Source organism: Physeter macrocephalus, chromosome 15 (assembly GCF_002837175.3).
Source record: "Physeter macrocephalus isolate SW-GA chromosome 15, ASM283717v5, whole genome shotgun sequence".
In the NCBI taxonomy this organism is placed as follows: Eukaryota; Metazoa; Chordata; class Mammalia; order Artiodactyla; family Physeteridae; genus Physeter; species Physeter macrocephalus.
The window spans coordinates 7843422-7857909 of record NC_041228.1 but is presented as its reverse complement, the minus strand read 5'-3'; positions in this window follow the sequence as shown (position 1 = coordinate 7857909).

Here is a 14488-nt window from a genome sequence, read left to right as displayed (position 1 = left end):
CTGCTGGGTGCTGGGGAGGCGAGGACCCTGCCCTCTAGAAGGAGAGACAGGCAGATAAACAGTGACCCAGGGAATGGGGATCCATCAGGGGCAGGCCCCAGAGTGACACGGCCTCACCTGTGTGTTAGAAAGAGTTCTCTTGTGAAGGTTCCAGAATGGAGGTAGAAGACCGACTCGGGTTGGGACAATTTTCTGAGTGAGAAACAGTGTGGTCTGGAAGGAGGCAGTGAGGGCAGAGATGGAGGGGAGGTCCAGATCCATGGACTCTTCAGGAAGTAGAATTGACCTGATTGAGCGTGAGAGGGTGGAGGTGCAAGGATGCAGAACTGTCACCCCAGCTATTGGTTGATTTGCATTCCCAGATAAGCACCTGCGTTTATCATTCACCTCCTGAGGGACACATTTATGAAGGCAAATCTTCTGTTTAAAACTTCTTTCTTCCCCACCCCTACCCCCATTATACATACACACAATTAACCCAAAGTCAAAGCAGGTGGAGTCGGTTAGCAGTCTGTCATTTACATGGCATGTCATAAAATGTGTTCGCACGTCATTTCATTTGAACTCAGACCAAAGCCGGTGAATATTCATATGTTGGGACTATCACCCCCATTTTGCAGATATGGAAGGCGGAGCTCAGAAAGCCTTATGTTATGCCTAAATTCACACAGGGGCAAAGTGGAGGATCAGAGTTCAACTCAGGTCTCCTGACTTCTCTGTCTCCTCGCTCTTCCTGGACTTCACATAAATCTATAGCCACATTCTGTGCCCTGTAGAACCTATTTATATCACTGAAAACCCCAGGTAACCTCTAATCTACATTATAGGCTTTTTTTGGTTCCATTTAAGTAAGCAAAGACCCAACTACAATGCCTTAACTAAAGAATACTCCCAGAGGCAGATGGTCCCAAGATTGATCAGTGGCTCAGTGATGCCATCAAGGACCCAGACACTTTGTAACCTTCCTCTTTGCTACCTGCAGCATATGGATGATGGCTCACTTCACTAACACAACATGGCTGCCACAGCTCCAGACATCACATCCCCTCCTGACAGCATCCCATGCTGGAAGCAAGCAGAACAGGGTACCAAGGGCCTTGCCTTCAAGTGCCTCTTTCTTTTCTTGGAGGAAAATCTTTCCCAGTAATTTCTAGCCGATTTCCCTTTGCATCTCATGGGCCAGAATGGAATTGTGTCCCCACTTTTAGACCAATCACTGACAGCGGGGAATAGGTTTACCATGATCTGATGAGACCAGGCATGACTTATTCCCTACAGTAGGAGATAACTGCTGTCCCAACAAAGCTGGGTGAAGTTAGCAGAGATGAATGGAGACAGTTGTTGGGTAGGTAGCTGTCATTCTGCCACATAATCAATCTTTGCTCCCAAGACCAGGAGAGTTGGTCCCGCCCACCCATCATTGGGACCATTCTTTTTTTTTTTTTTTTTTTTTATAAATTTATTTATTTATTTATTTTTGGCTGTGTTGGGTCTTCGTTTCTGTGCGAGGGCTTTCTCCAGTTGCGTTGAGCGGGGGCCACTCTTCATCGCGGCGCGCAGGCCTCTCACTATCGCGGCCTCTCTTGTTGCAGAGCACAGGCTCCAGACGCGCAGGCTCAGTAGTTGTGTTGCACGGGCCCAGTTGCTCCGCGGCATGTGGGATCTTCCCGGACCAGGGCTCGAACCCGTGTCCCCTGCATTGGCAGGCGGATTCTCAACCACTGCGCCAGCAGGGAAGTCCATTGGGGCCATTCTTGTTTGACCTGGAGTTGGAGTTGGCCTGCAGCACCTCTACCTCTTCAGTCCAGAGTGGGCTGTAAAATCAGGTGAGCATGAGTTCCCCCGTGTCAGAGGTCATGGCCCTGGTGCTTCCTGGTACCTTTCATACAGGATCAGGCTCCGGGGCCTAGGGACTCAGACGGGGGCCAGGGGACACAGCGCCGAGAGGCAGTGCTCTGCCTTCCCAGGCCTGTTCGGCTCTTTTCAGGGATCCAGAGGTGGAAGTGGATGAGATCTCTCTTTGTTTCCTGTGGCTGCCATAACACGTTACCATAAAGGGTGAGGAGGGTGGTCTTAAGACAACAGTAATGAATGGTCTCAGTTCTGGAAGCCAGAATCCCACATGAAGATGTTGGCAGAGCCAGTGTCTCTAAGGCTCTGAGGGAGAATCCTTTTCATGCCCCTCCCTCAGCTTCTGGTGGCTGCTGGTGACGCGTGGGGTCCCACCAATCTCTCCTCCATCTTCGCACGGACTTCTCTGTATGTGTCAAATCTGCCTCTCCTGTCTCTTACAAGGACACCCTACATCCAAAATGATCTCATCTTGAAATCCATAATTACAACGGCAAAGACCATATTTCCAAATAAATTTATATCCACAGGTACTTGGATGAAGACTTGGACCTGTCTTTTGGGGGGACACAATTCAACTCACTGCAGGATTCAAGACCTGGGGGGTCTGACCCTGTGTCAGGGAGGGATGGGAGGGAGGCTGAGGCCCGGGTGGCCCACCCAGGACTGCCCTGGGAGAGCCTTGAGCTCAGATTCCCGCCAGGGGAGAGAGAGGAAGTGGCCAGCGTGAACTTTGGGGTGAGGCTTCACGCATCCAGAAGGCCCTGCTGGCATTGCTCTCTCCACAGCCTGGCCCAACAGCAGCATCACCATTTTCTGCGGTCTCACACCCTATGCCGAGTTTTGTCCTATAAGCACTGCCTCATTTTTCTCCCCCAAATGAAATCCTGTTCTTGTGTCGCCATCAGGAAATGGGTGCTTGACATTCTACCCCCGAACCTTTGTTCCCTTGGTTTCAACTACAGTCTGTCTCCAGTTAAAGTACCAATTCCCTGCGGAAGAAATGAAGGCTTCTCCTCTACCAGCACCCAGTGGGGGCTTTGAAATAAGATAGGCCTGAGCGCAGTGCCTGCTTTTTCAGGTGTTCACAGCAGGGCGGTGACTTGGAGTAATTCCTTTAGCCCAGGGGCTCCAGGCCTCGGCTGTCGGTTAGAATCATCTGAGTGCTTGTAGCAAATCCCAGCACCCAGACCCCACCCCAGATGGATTAGATCAGAATCCCAGAGGGGTTGGGGGGGCATCGGGATTTCAATGCGCAGTCAAGAATGAGCCCCACTCATAAGCTCTCTAATCTTTAGTTTCATCACCTGTAGAATGAATTCAACTGGGTTTACTGGATGAGCAACACTCAGCAAGGTGTAAGCTGGAAGTACTTGTGTTTTCTCCTACCATTTCCCATTAGTGGTCAGCAGAGTAATGGCTCCCAAGGTGAACACAGCTTAATCCCCATAACCTGTGAATAAGTAGGGCTACAGGGCAAGGGGACATTAAGGCCGAAGATGGAGTTAAGGTTACCAATCAGCTGACCCTAAAACAGGGGGAAAATAGCTGGGATTACCTGGGTGGGTCCACTGTAATTACAAGGGTCCCGGAAAACAGGAGGGGGGCAAGGGAGAGGACCAGAGAGACGCCAGCGTGAGGAGGACGTGGCCTGACATTGCTGATTTTGAAGATGGAGGAAGGGGTTATGAGTCCAGGAATGTGAGTGGCCTCTAGAAGCTGGAAAAGGCAAGGAAATGGATTCTTCCCTAGAACCTCTAGAAAGAAATGCAGCCTGCGGACACCTCGATGTTAATCCACTGCGAGTCACGTCAGTTGCTGATCTACAGAGCTGTAAGATAATAAATCTGGGTTGTTTTCAGCCCATAAATGTGTGGTGGTTTGTTACAGCAGCCATAGAGAACTAATACATTGCTGTACTTGTTCAGAGGTATATTTTATCCTGGGCTTGGACCAAAGATCAGGCATAGCTCATTTTTTCCCTGATAATAAAAAGTTCACTCCGGTCCAATATCAAAACCCCAAATTCACCACCGATAGCCTGGAAAATGGGGCGTTCACATTCTTTAACCTGGTTGGGGTAGGTGAGGGACTGATGCTCACAGAGCCCGTATGGGTCACCCCCTTTGTAAACCCTGCACGTAGGGCCTAGCACCGGATGCCACCGGCTACTCGTTTGCAGCCTTTGAAAACTGAGATAGAAAACATCCCATTTGAACATGCTGTCATCATCACGATGCCTACTTTGCAGACTCACCCTGCTGACGTGCTGTGTACACGAACAGAACACAAAAAAGTACTGTCCGCAAAGCCTGGACAGTTAACCATCGATTCAGGCTGCCTACTACATACGAGGCAGTCCGTGAGAAAGGCAGGGGTGGGCAATCGGAGGGTCCAGGGGCCAGGCCATCTTGGCTCTGCCCTGGAACAGCCCTCAGAAAAGCCTGGCCAAAGAAACACATACAGTAGTTAGACTGTCCGAGCTGGAGGAGGCCTGGGCCCACATCACAAGGAAGGAGCTGAGCGGGGCTCGCCCAGGTCCCACCACCAGCCCTGCCGGGGCTGCTCTCAGAACTGGGGCCCAGCTCCCATTCTAGCACTTTCTCCTGCACTTCAGAGATGCCTCTGCAAGTCGCTGTCTGTTCCCAGATGGTCTGGGCCATTCTGACGTGTGGCAGGGCAACCACGAAGACGTCAAAAACTTCCCCCGCCTCTGCTAAGGGCAGGAAGGCCCCAGAACACCTGGCATCAAGGCGAGGGTCACCAAAGAGTCAGGCGGTGAAGGGGGCGGCACCTCCCCCGAGATCCATGGTGACCTCGGGGATCAGTAAGGCAGGAATCAGGAAAGGAAGTGACGACATTCACCGTGAGTCCAGCCTCGGTCTGAGTCAGCTTCCTCCTGAGCCGGAAGCTAGACAGACAAGGGGAGGAGGTGAGGAACTTTCTCAAAGGGAAGTTGCAACACAGCTGCAAGTCGCCCAGCTCCAGGCCCCGGCACAGAGGCCCCGGGGTGCCGGGAACTCGGGGAATCCAGGGTCCCTAGTGGAGCTGGGAAGACAAGGGCATCTCCTCCAGGACCATCCAAGGCTGTCAGGCAATCGGTCCAAGAAAGGTCTGAGCGCATGAAAATCACCCGAGGTTCCTGTTCTCAAATTTTTGAGGATATGTAGGTCTCAAGTCGGGCTCCTAAATCTACATCTTCAAATAAACAATACCCCTACTTAAGGAATTCCTCCCTTGTTCCCCCATCTGCCATAACACCATTTTCCCAACTTCTCACAGTTTTCATTTTGGTTCAGTCTCCCTGCCGTGACTCTAGACCGTGAATTTGCTTCTATTTGTGATTTATCAGCTTCATATTAGGACTATTGATTTCCTGCTGAGAAAGCTGAAGATTTAGCTCACTTCACCTCACCCAGCCTCTCCTCACAAACCTCCAAAAGCTCAGTAACGGTATAATCCTTATTTCTTCTTTTGGATACTTCTGTAATTCTGAACAAGATATTTTTTTCTTATGCCACCAATTTTCTAACAACCCCTATCTTGCTAGTTAAGTGACGAGTGTGTTTGTATCCTGATACCTCGTCTTCTTCTTTTCTTCTTTTTTGCTGTCCAGGCTCTTAGAATCATTCTGTCCTGCAGCCTCCCCTAAGCCTTCCACGCTTTGTTCTCTCGGTGATTTCTACAGTTAAAAAGCAGCTGACTTCATTTCCCAGGTTAAGGTTTTATATATATTGTTCACGGGCCAAGCTGTGAGCTAGAATTACACATTCTGTTCTCTTGGTCTGTGATGCAGCCCTTGGACATTTCAAGAGGACTATTCCTGGCCTCTAGATCAAATAGCTTCTCTTTTACTAGACTCCATCAGTTCCTTAAAATCATGCTATGTTTTAGAGCGATTTCTGTTTAGACTATAGTATTATAGTACAGCTTCTTGTTTTATCTAACATTTATAATTGCTTTCTCTCCTCTTCTTTCTCTCTTCCCTTCCTTCCTTCCTTCCTTCCTTCCTTCCCTCCCTCCCTTCCTTCCTTCCTTCCTTCCTTCTCTCCCTCCCTTCCTTCCTTCCTTCCCTCCTCATTTTCCTCTGTATGTTTTTCACATCTTCCAGGAATGTGTATGTTCTCACATCCCCCTTAATGAGTCTCAGCCAGGTTTGGGTATCACTGCCTTAAGGCTGATATATGGCTTTCAGATTCAGATAGGAGTCTGAGTTCTGACTCAGCGGCTCTCCCACTGAATGACCCACCAAACCCCTCCACCAGTTGGGGCATTAGCTCCACCTGGAAGATGTGGACAAGTCATCACTCTCCTGGCCCTGCTGTGAGGCTCCTAGAAGGCAAGAGAAATCAATGTCGTGCATAATTAGAAATTGATGGACAATCATTGGAAGATGTTTTCATTCCCAATATATGTTTCTGTTCAGCTCATTCCCCACTTTGGGCCGAGCCCTCTACTCGGTGCTGAAAATACAAAGATAAATAGTCCCAGTGCTTGAGGAGCTCCGGGTCTAGAAAGAGGCTCAGACAAGTAAGCAGCGGGTCTCAATTCAGGGCAACGAGTGTGCTGATAGAGACAAAACTGAGGTTTCAGGAGCCAGAGGGGGCACCTAAGTCCGATGGGAGAATGTTCTCCAGAAAGGTGGCCCCAGGCTGAATACAAAGGATGAATAAAAATAAGCCTGGCATAGACAGCTTGGGCAGGAGGGGATGGTGTTCTAGGCACCCCCCCATCCCCTGCAGGAACAAAAGCACTGCTGGTTCCCAGCAAGCATACAGGAGCCCTAAGGTATGACAGCGTCTACGTGTTCAGGAGCTGCCTCTCTCCAGCCTGGGTCCCAACCACCACTTGCCGGGGGAGCCCCAGGTCCCTTCTGAGTTTCTTTCCCATCGGCTGCCCATCCTCCCAGGGCTCCTGGGGTTGCCCACCCTCCCCTCCCTCGATGGTCCTGCTTCCACCCTCCACCCAAGCACCCAGCTTCCTGTACCTGGAGCAAGGCTGCTCGAATGCCGTGCCGGCGCCCCCGTCCCAGTGGTGCCTGTGTGAGGCGACCTTCTGGGCCTTTCCGAGGTCAGAAAGTGAGTCACAGTGGGGAAACAGACAAGCGAGGGGACTTTACCAACGAACTTGGGGGCAGTGACCAACGTCTGGGGCTCTGCCGAGGTGCTGCCTGGCCTGGAATGTGGGCTGCCTTGAAAGGGGAGCTAGGACCAAAGTGTGTCCCAGGCCTTTGCTTGTTGAGCCTTCTCTAAGAGACCCCTGGGGTCGTCTCATCCTCTTTGTTTCTTTATATTGAAACTGGAATTCACTGGGTGTCCCCTCTATCTGAATGAACCCTCCCCCTCCCTCCCTTGTCCTGGTCCAGCTCTCCCCAAGCATCCTTGAGTCCAGCTGTGTGCCTGGCCAGCGGTGGGGTAATGAGAGAGAAGGGGAACATGATGCCCCCCATGAGGACATGGCATTTGTGTGTATCTCACTGAAGGACTAGAACCAGTCATGGAAGAGCCGGGGGAAGGGTGTTCTGGGAAGAAAAAATAGCAAACTAGGACAAAGCCCCACCCCAACAGCAGAGAGAAGACCCAGGAGTTCTGGGCCTGTCCCGGTAGGTGGAGAAGTCAGTGGGACCTCAGACACCAGCCCAGGTGTCTGGACCAACACAGTCCCAGAGAAGGACAATGCAGCATAGAAATGCCAACGCTTGGCTTCCAGATCCAAAGCCACCATTCTTTCTTCCTTTTGGTGGTCCTTCTAGCCCCGGGGACCCGGCTTTTCTGAAGCTCGGTTTGTTTCACTGTAAAAGCAGGGAAGAAAATGACAGACAGCACAGAGTTGTGTGACTACAGTATAAATCAAGGACCCAAAGGCCTTGCTGGTCTCCTCGTGGCCTGGTTGGCTGTGAGTTGGCAGAGGGCACGCCTGCCCCTTTGAATCCAGACTCTGCACCTTGCCAGCTCTGTGTCCTAGAGCAGGTTACTTAACATCTCTGAGCACCTCCAGACTTAGCCAGGAAATCCCATACCTACACCTCTCAGGAGCCATAAGGAGTAAATAAGTTCACATCTATCAACGGCACCTAAAAGAATTTACATGCAGCAACTGTTCAAGAGGTGATTGTCATAATTAAGAATAATATTAGTAACTGGAGGTGAATTGCTCTTATGATGCAGTGCTTTTTACTTGGATATTTCTGGCTTTTTGCCACGGCCCTTCTCACTTAGTTCAACAGCATGCGTTAACACCTAATTTGTTCCCAGTTGTCTACAAGACTGTAGTCTGAAGCCAACAGCTCATTACCCTTTGAAGGATGAGCTATAAATACATCAGGTCATCAGAAAGAGGAAGGAGAACACCCGGGCAGTCAGAACATGTAAATTTGGCCAAAGGAGATTTCAGGGCCCAGAGCCCACCCAGCACCATAGTCTCCCCTCTGGCATCTGCAGAACAACTCTGGGCATCCCTGTCAGGGACTGCAGGCCAGCTGGCTCCCCCTCCAGCCTCCTTGGGAAACCCCCCGGGGTCCCTCAGGAAGGCCACAAATGCAGACAGCCTCACGCTCTAGGGAAGAGGGAAATGGCCCCTGGTGGGGAGGGTCCAGGGCTTGGTCCCAGCAGGTGTGTGGTGTTTCCCTCTGTGGACTGGAGGTGCCTGGAGGGTCTAGAACCTGGAAGGCCCCGGAGGAACAAGCAGGTGAGTCCTGACTGTGCAACATATAAGCTGGACCATCTTGGGCGCATTGTTGAACCCCCGAACCCCAGTTTTCTCATCTGTACGGTGGGATGTTCTTGACCATTACAGAAAACGCATGAAGTCACCTGCCACATCATAGGTGTTCAACAGGAGCCAGATTCTTTTTCTCTTTCCTCTTAGTAGTATTATCATTTCCATTTTGTACCCCAAACACTTAGAAATTTCCTGGCACAGGGACTGCTCAGTGAGTGCTTTTCAGAAGGATGAAGGAAAACTCAGAGTTCCCCAGATCAGACAGAATTCTCATGGTGGGACAGAATTCACTGCAGGGTGTGGTAGACGGAATAATGGCCCTGCAAACATGGCCATGCCCTGATACCTAGAACCCATAAATAGGTTGTTATATGCCAAAGGGGGCTTTGCAGACGTGACTACGTTTAGGGGCCTTAATATAGGAAGATATCTGGAGTATCTAGTTGGGGTGGGGGCCAATCTGGTCACCTGATCCCTCAAAAGCAGGGAACTTTCTCTGGCTGGGGGCAGAAGAGATGCTGCAGAAGGGGAAGGCATGGAGGTTCCAAGCATGAGAAGGATTCAACTTGCTGTTGCTGCCTCTGAGACACAGGGGCCTGCATACAAGGACCAGACAGAGGCCTCTGGAGCTAAGAGTGGCCCCCAGCTGAGAGCCAGCAAGGACCTCAGTCCTACAACCACAAGGAACTAGATTCTGCCAACAACCTGAAGAAGCCTGGAAGTGAATTCTTCCTCAGGGTCTCCAGTGAGAAATGCAGCCCTGATGACACCTTGATTTCAGCCTGGGGTGGCCGTGGCAGACTCCTGACCTACAGAAACTGTGATAGAAAAAAATCTGTATTGTTTTAAGCCAATTTGCTATGCTAGTAATAAAAACTAATACACAGAACCTCCAGGTTATGAAGAAGTCAGAACCTCCAAGCTCCTTGGCTACTGTATAGTTTTACCAAGCATACTGGAAGTATAACCATCACCACTGTTTGTGGTGTCTGCTGAGAGCCAGGCCCATGCTGGTGGCTCCCATATCCCTCTCTTCCTTAAACATATACCATCCTTCAAGATATCTTACCAAGACCCATGGACCGTTGGACTTTGGGCCCCTAGGGTACCAGGCAGGGTAAATTAAGACCAAGACTTTTTGGCTGGGAGAATCTTGGGGGAATTTCATTGGAACCAAACATATCCCATACAATAGAATTCGAGTAATGTGCCAAACAAAGTCAAGATTTTCCCCAAAGATTTCACAAGCACCATATGGTGAGCTAATGTCCTGAATTCCTTCCCATCGATGGCACCCCTCCCAATTGTGTAACAGCTCACATCCGTCTGACGGGTCATGCAGACAGGTGGGGATTCATGGGGGTGGAGGGGATGGGGACAGGGAGGGGGTGGCGGAAACTTTACCGGGAGGACAGCTGGTTGCTACTTCCACCTTGAACTCTGATATCACGTTGGGGTGAAAATCCTTTAGTTGTGGTTTCACATGCCATTAAGGTGAAAGTCACCATTCTCCTCTCTTCTCACCCCTTTTCTTGCTCGCAGAGGCTGAAACCGGGTGAAGGATTTGGATGCATGACGGTTCAGAACAAGACACGGCAAACTCGATCAGCTGGGCCAGAAAGAACCAACGCTGTTGCCTGGTCTTTCAGCGACCTTCCCTTTAAAGATCTCCAGGGTGCCTGGGAGAGAAAGGAGACCAGCTGACCGTCTCTTTCTGAGTTCATTTCCAGTTTTCATATTAGATATCTGTCCTGATTTAATAATTGTTTCCATCCCCCTTTTACTGATGAGAAAGTAATTTGGGTGGGTTTATGTAAGGCGCCAGAGTGTCCAGAAAGGTCTAGGAGAAGCTACCATGAGACACAAAAGAAGATTATCTGTCCTGAGCAGCAGAAACAGTGACCCTGACCCAGGCCGGGCTCTGCCAGGGTCATACATGAAATTCCTCGCTTCGCTCTCAACTGAAGCGAGCGGTGAAAAATCCATTTCACCGAAATCCAGAGGCCTGAGAAATCCTGGCCAGCACCACACCCTGTAAGAGGGATTTGGCCCTAGAAGTCTGGCACGAGGGCTCAAGCCATGAATGTCCACACCGCGCTGCCTCTGTGAGACCACAGAGGAGGGGACTGGGAAGCAGGCTCTTTGAAGGATGGGCTGAGGTTAACCATGCAGGGCCGGGGGCAGGGCCGCTGCTGGGTAGAGGGCCTGTCATGAGGCGAAGTTCAGGGTCAGCCGGGGATGCTGCAGAATCATCACAATTGACCTTGAAAACCTCCTGCAAGCTACAGTAGACACAGTTATGATACGGGCCCTCTCAGCGGTGGGACAGCACGCAGCAGGCAGGCTGGGAGGACTGGGGAGGGCCCGGGCATGCCAGCCCCCCCGAGGGTAGAGGCTTAAGGCCAAAGCCGCCAGACTTAGCCAGCCCCTCCTTTTCAGCCCTGGAGCTTCTTGGGCTGCCGTGGTGGATTCCTATAGACCAAGTCCAGGGGAGACAGCTTCCCGTGCAGGGAACAAAGGGGCCGCCTCCAGCGACTGCCCCTCCCCAGTGACTTCACTGGCCACAGAGCCCCACACGCAGACAGCAGATGACATCATAACCACAGCCGTGGGCCGGCCCGCCGGGTGACATCACAGGCCCCGAATAGCTCCGACATATGTTAGCAGTTGAGAGAGAGGGAACAGGGTCCCCGGGGCCCTCTACGGCCAGCCACTGCCGTTCCTCTGCAGCCCTCTGGGGATTCTTCCCCAGCTGCTTGTTAGACCAATTGGCGACTTACAACTTGGCTTGCAGAGGCATAAGAATCATTACTAAAAGCAGACCAGACAAAGGCGAGAAATGAAATCACCCCAAACCCCAATACCCAGAGAGGTACATTCACACCGTTCAGAGTGTTATACCTTTCTACTTTGAGTATTTATGAACATACTCCTGTAGCATATAATTATTTACACACTTAAACAACAAAAAAGGCACATATGCTATATACTATTTTGTACCCTACTTTAAAAAAAACCTTTTTCATCAAATGTGGGCACGTACTGCATCATTAATTATTCTTCTAAGTAAATTTTAATCACGGTGTATTACTTTAGTACTGGATTTAGTACTAGTACTAGTATCACTCTGAATCTTGCAGTGTTGGAGGGAGGTTAGGCTCTGGTACCTTGAGTAAAAATCATATACAGCCAAAATTAACCTTGAAAATCTCCTGAAAATGTCCAATAGGTACAGCTGTGGTATAGAGTATGCCCCTTGTAAATCTATGTCAGCTTTTTCTCTGATGTTGGAGCAGATCTCTGTTTTCTTGGTTCATCACAAAAGAGCAATTGATAGCTTGTATTTATAGGCATTTGATTTTTTTAATTTCCATATTTTCATCGTACCATTATGATTCCTATTTACTTAGTGCACAGAGTTGACTCTTCACAAGGTAATGCAAACACGATGCAGTTTCACCGTGTTCTGCTTTATTGGACCTTCTTCAGCTTCAGTTGGACCTCCTCACTGAGGACCAAGGAGGAGATCTGAAGGTCCAAACAGTCCCACCGCAGAGACCACATTGTATAGCACTGTAGTCGCATAGAAGGTCAGAGCTTGAAGGGACATCTGGGATCATCTTGTCCCCCTCTGCCATTCTCTAAATGGAAACTGAAGCTTGGAGAGAGGAAGGGACCCAAAACAGGTCAACAGCAGCTGGACCACATGTTATCAGGGCCCCCAGGCGAGGCTGGCGGGGACACTGGGAATGATGTAACCTGGCCTCACCAGGTAGCTTGACACATGGTCCTTGACTGGCCAGATGTGGTCACCAAACTCCCACTCCTGGACGCTTTTATATAAACATGACTACCTTGGAGAGTCCACAGAGCATGGATGTTTATAACTCATCTGACCTCCACGCCAACTCGGGAAAGTAGGCCAGAGAGAGAGCAGTTATCATCTGCATTTTACAGATGGGAAACTCAGGCTCAGAAGGGGTGAGTAACTTGCCCACTATCACAGAGCTGTTCCCTTGGGTCTCCTGGGGTCATTCATCTGACACACTCCAGGGCATTTTTTCATCACGGCGCACTTCCTCTCACCCTCTGTGTCACGCTGTGTTTTGTAAGATGGTGGGGAAATAGAGCCACTTCTCTGGAGACAGAGTTGGGGCAGTACCTTCCGAGTAGTCACGGTGGGATTAGAACACAGGACTCCTAACTGCAGGCCAGTGTTCTTGGAACTCTGCTTTCCATATTTATGTTGCTGGCATCTATGTTGTTCAGAACAAGGTGCGCCCCTCTGGGGAGGCCCCTGTAGGTTCGTGGCCTGGTGACAGACAAGAGGTGGATTTCAGCCACTGCCCTCAGTCCACTGGTGGGGGCTAAGCCGATGCCGCCGTGCAGAACGGGACTTCCTCCGTCAGATACAAGGGCGAGTCTGCAGTGCCCAACCAATTTCTCTGCTGTTGACTACAGAGCTCTATCCCCCTGGCTGGACATCTATTTGGAATAGTCATATTTTTCCTCCTCAATTCTTTGTTCAAGTTTTTAAAGATGCAGAATTTCTTCCAGCCAGGCCACCCCCTCCTCAACCCTGCTGGGAAAATGGGAGGCGATGGTAGACCTACCTTCATGATAGAGGCCGCTGAACACCCAAAGCTAGAAGTTTCTGCCTGAGATGTTACTCTTTTCCTTTGCAGACAATGAGGTCTGGGGAAGTCAAGAAAGAAGAGCGCTTCAGAGCTGCTCCCTGCAGAGGTCAAGCCAAGCCTCGGGGTCAGGCGGCGTCACGCCCCTCCGCCGTCTCCTCTGCCCAGCCTCCCACTTGCTCACCCAGAACTCTTCCTATATTTTCCTCTTCTCTTCTTTCCAGGCTCCGGCCTCTCTCTCCCTGCCCATCAGAAAAGATCTGGAATCCCTATTACGGTATCAGGTGAGTCAGCTTCACCTACGGCCAATCTGTGCCCATCTCCTGGGGAGGGTGGCGGAGAGACTGTGCTTGCCCGAATCCAGAAGGCCCTCTATGGCGTTTTTCTAAACCAGAGAGTCACCCAGCATCATCAACGACACCATCCCTTCCACTTCCACCGAGTTCTATCTCTAGCTACATCAGGACCGTTCAGAGGCTTTGCGGCGTCCCTCAGTGCACCCCTCGCTGGCTTCCACGCTGCCCCTCCCCAGCTACTGCACCCAGGCAAGGCCCCAGTTCCCGTGGAGCTGCCCATCGGTCACGGGTTGTGTGACCTCTTCCCTTCACACTAGCACAGCGGGAATGAGTGAGTAAACACTGCTCCTTTCTGTGCGGCGGGGAGGGCGTACACATAGGCCGGGGCTGGTGATGGTGTGAGTGCGTGGCGTGTGTGTACGTGTGCGGGCACGTGCGTGCCTGCGTGACGGGCTGGAGAGCGTGTGCGGGCACGTGCGTGCCTGCGTGACGGGCTGGAGAGCGTGCGCGGGCACGTGCGTGCCTGCGTGACGGGCTGGAGAGCGTGCGCGGGCACGCGCTCCTTCGTGCTGGTCCTGGCGGTGGCGCATGCGCTCACGCGTGCCCGAGCTGGCGGTCAGGGGGCTGGGGAGCGGGAGGACATTTGTATATGACTTGAGAGTTCCCAGGCCGCCTCTCGCCAAGTGGTTTCCTCTGAAGCTCAGAATCAGCCCACATGGCCTGGGACGGAAAATACCAGTGTCAGCAGCCAGTCCCTGACTCATTCTGAAAGCCCGCAGGCCTGCCGCCGACAGACGGCCCAGAGCCTCCGGCCTGCTCCCCTCGGCCTCCGGGTGGTGCCTCTGAGGACCCGTTTCCTTGCCCACAGCTCGGAGGCCCGTGGAAGGCCTTTACCACCTCCAGCACCTGAGTCCCTCCCTCTGGCTGGTTCTTCCACCCAGAACGCAGCTCGGCCTGCCACCTTTGCCCTCGGTGTTCAAAATCTCC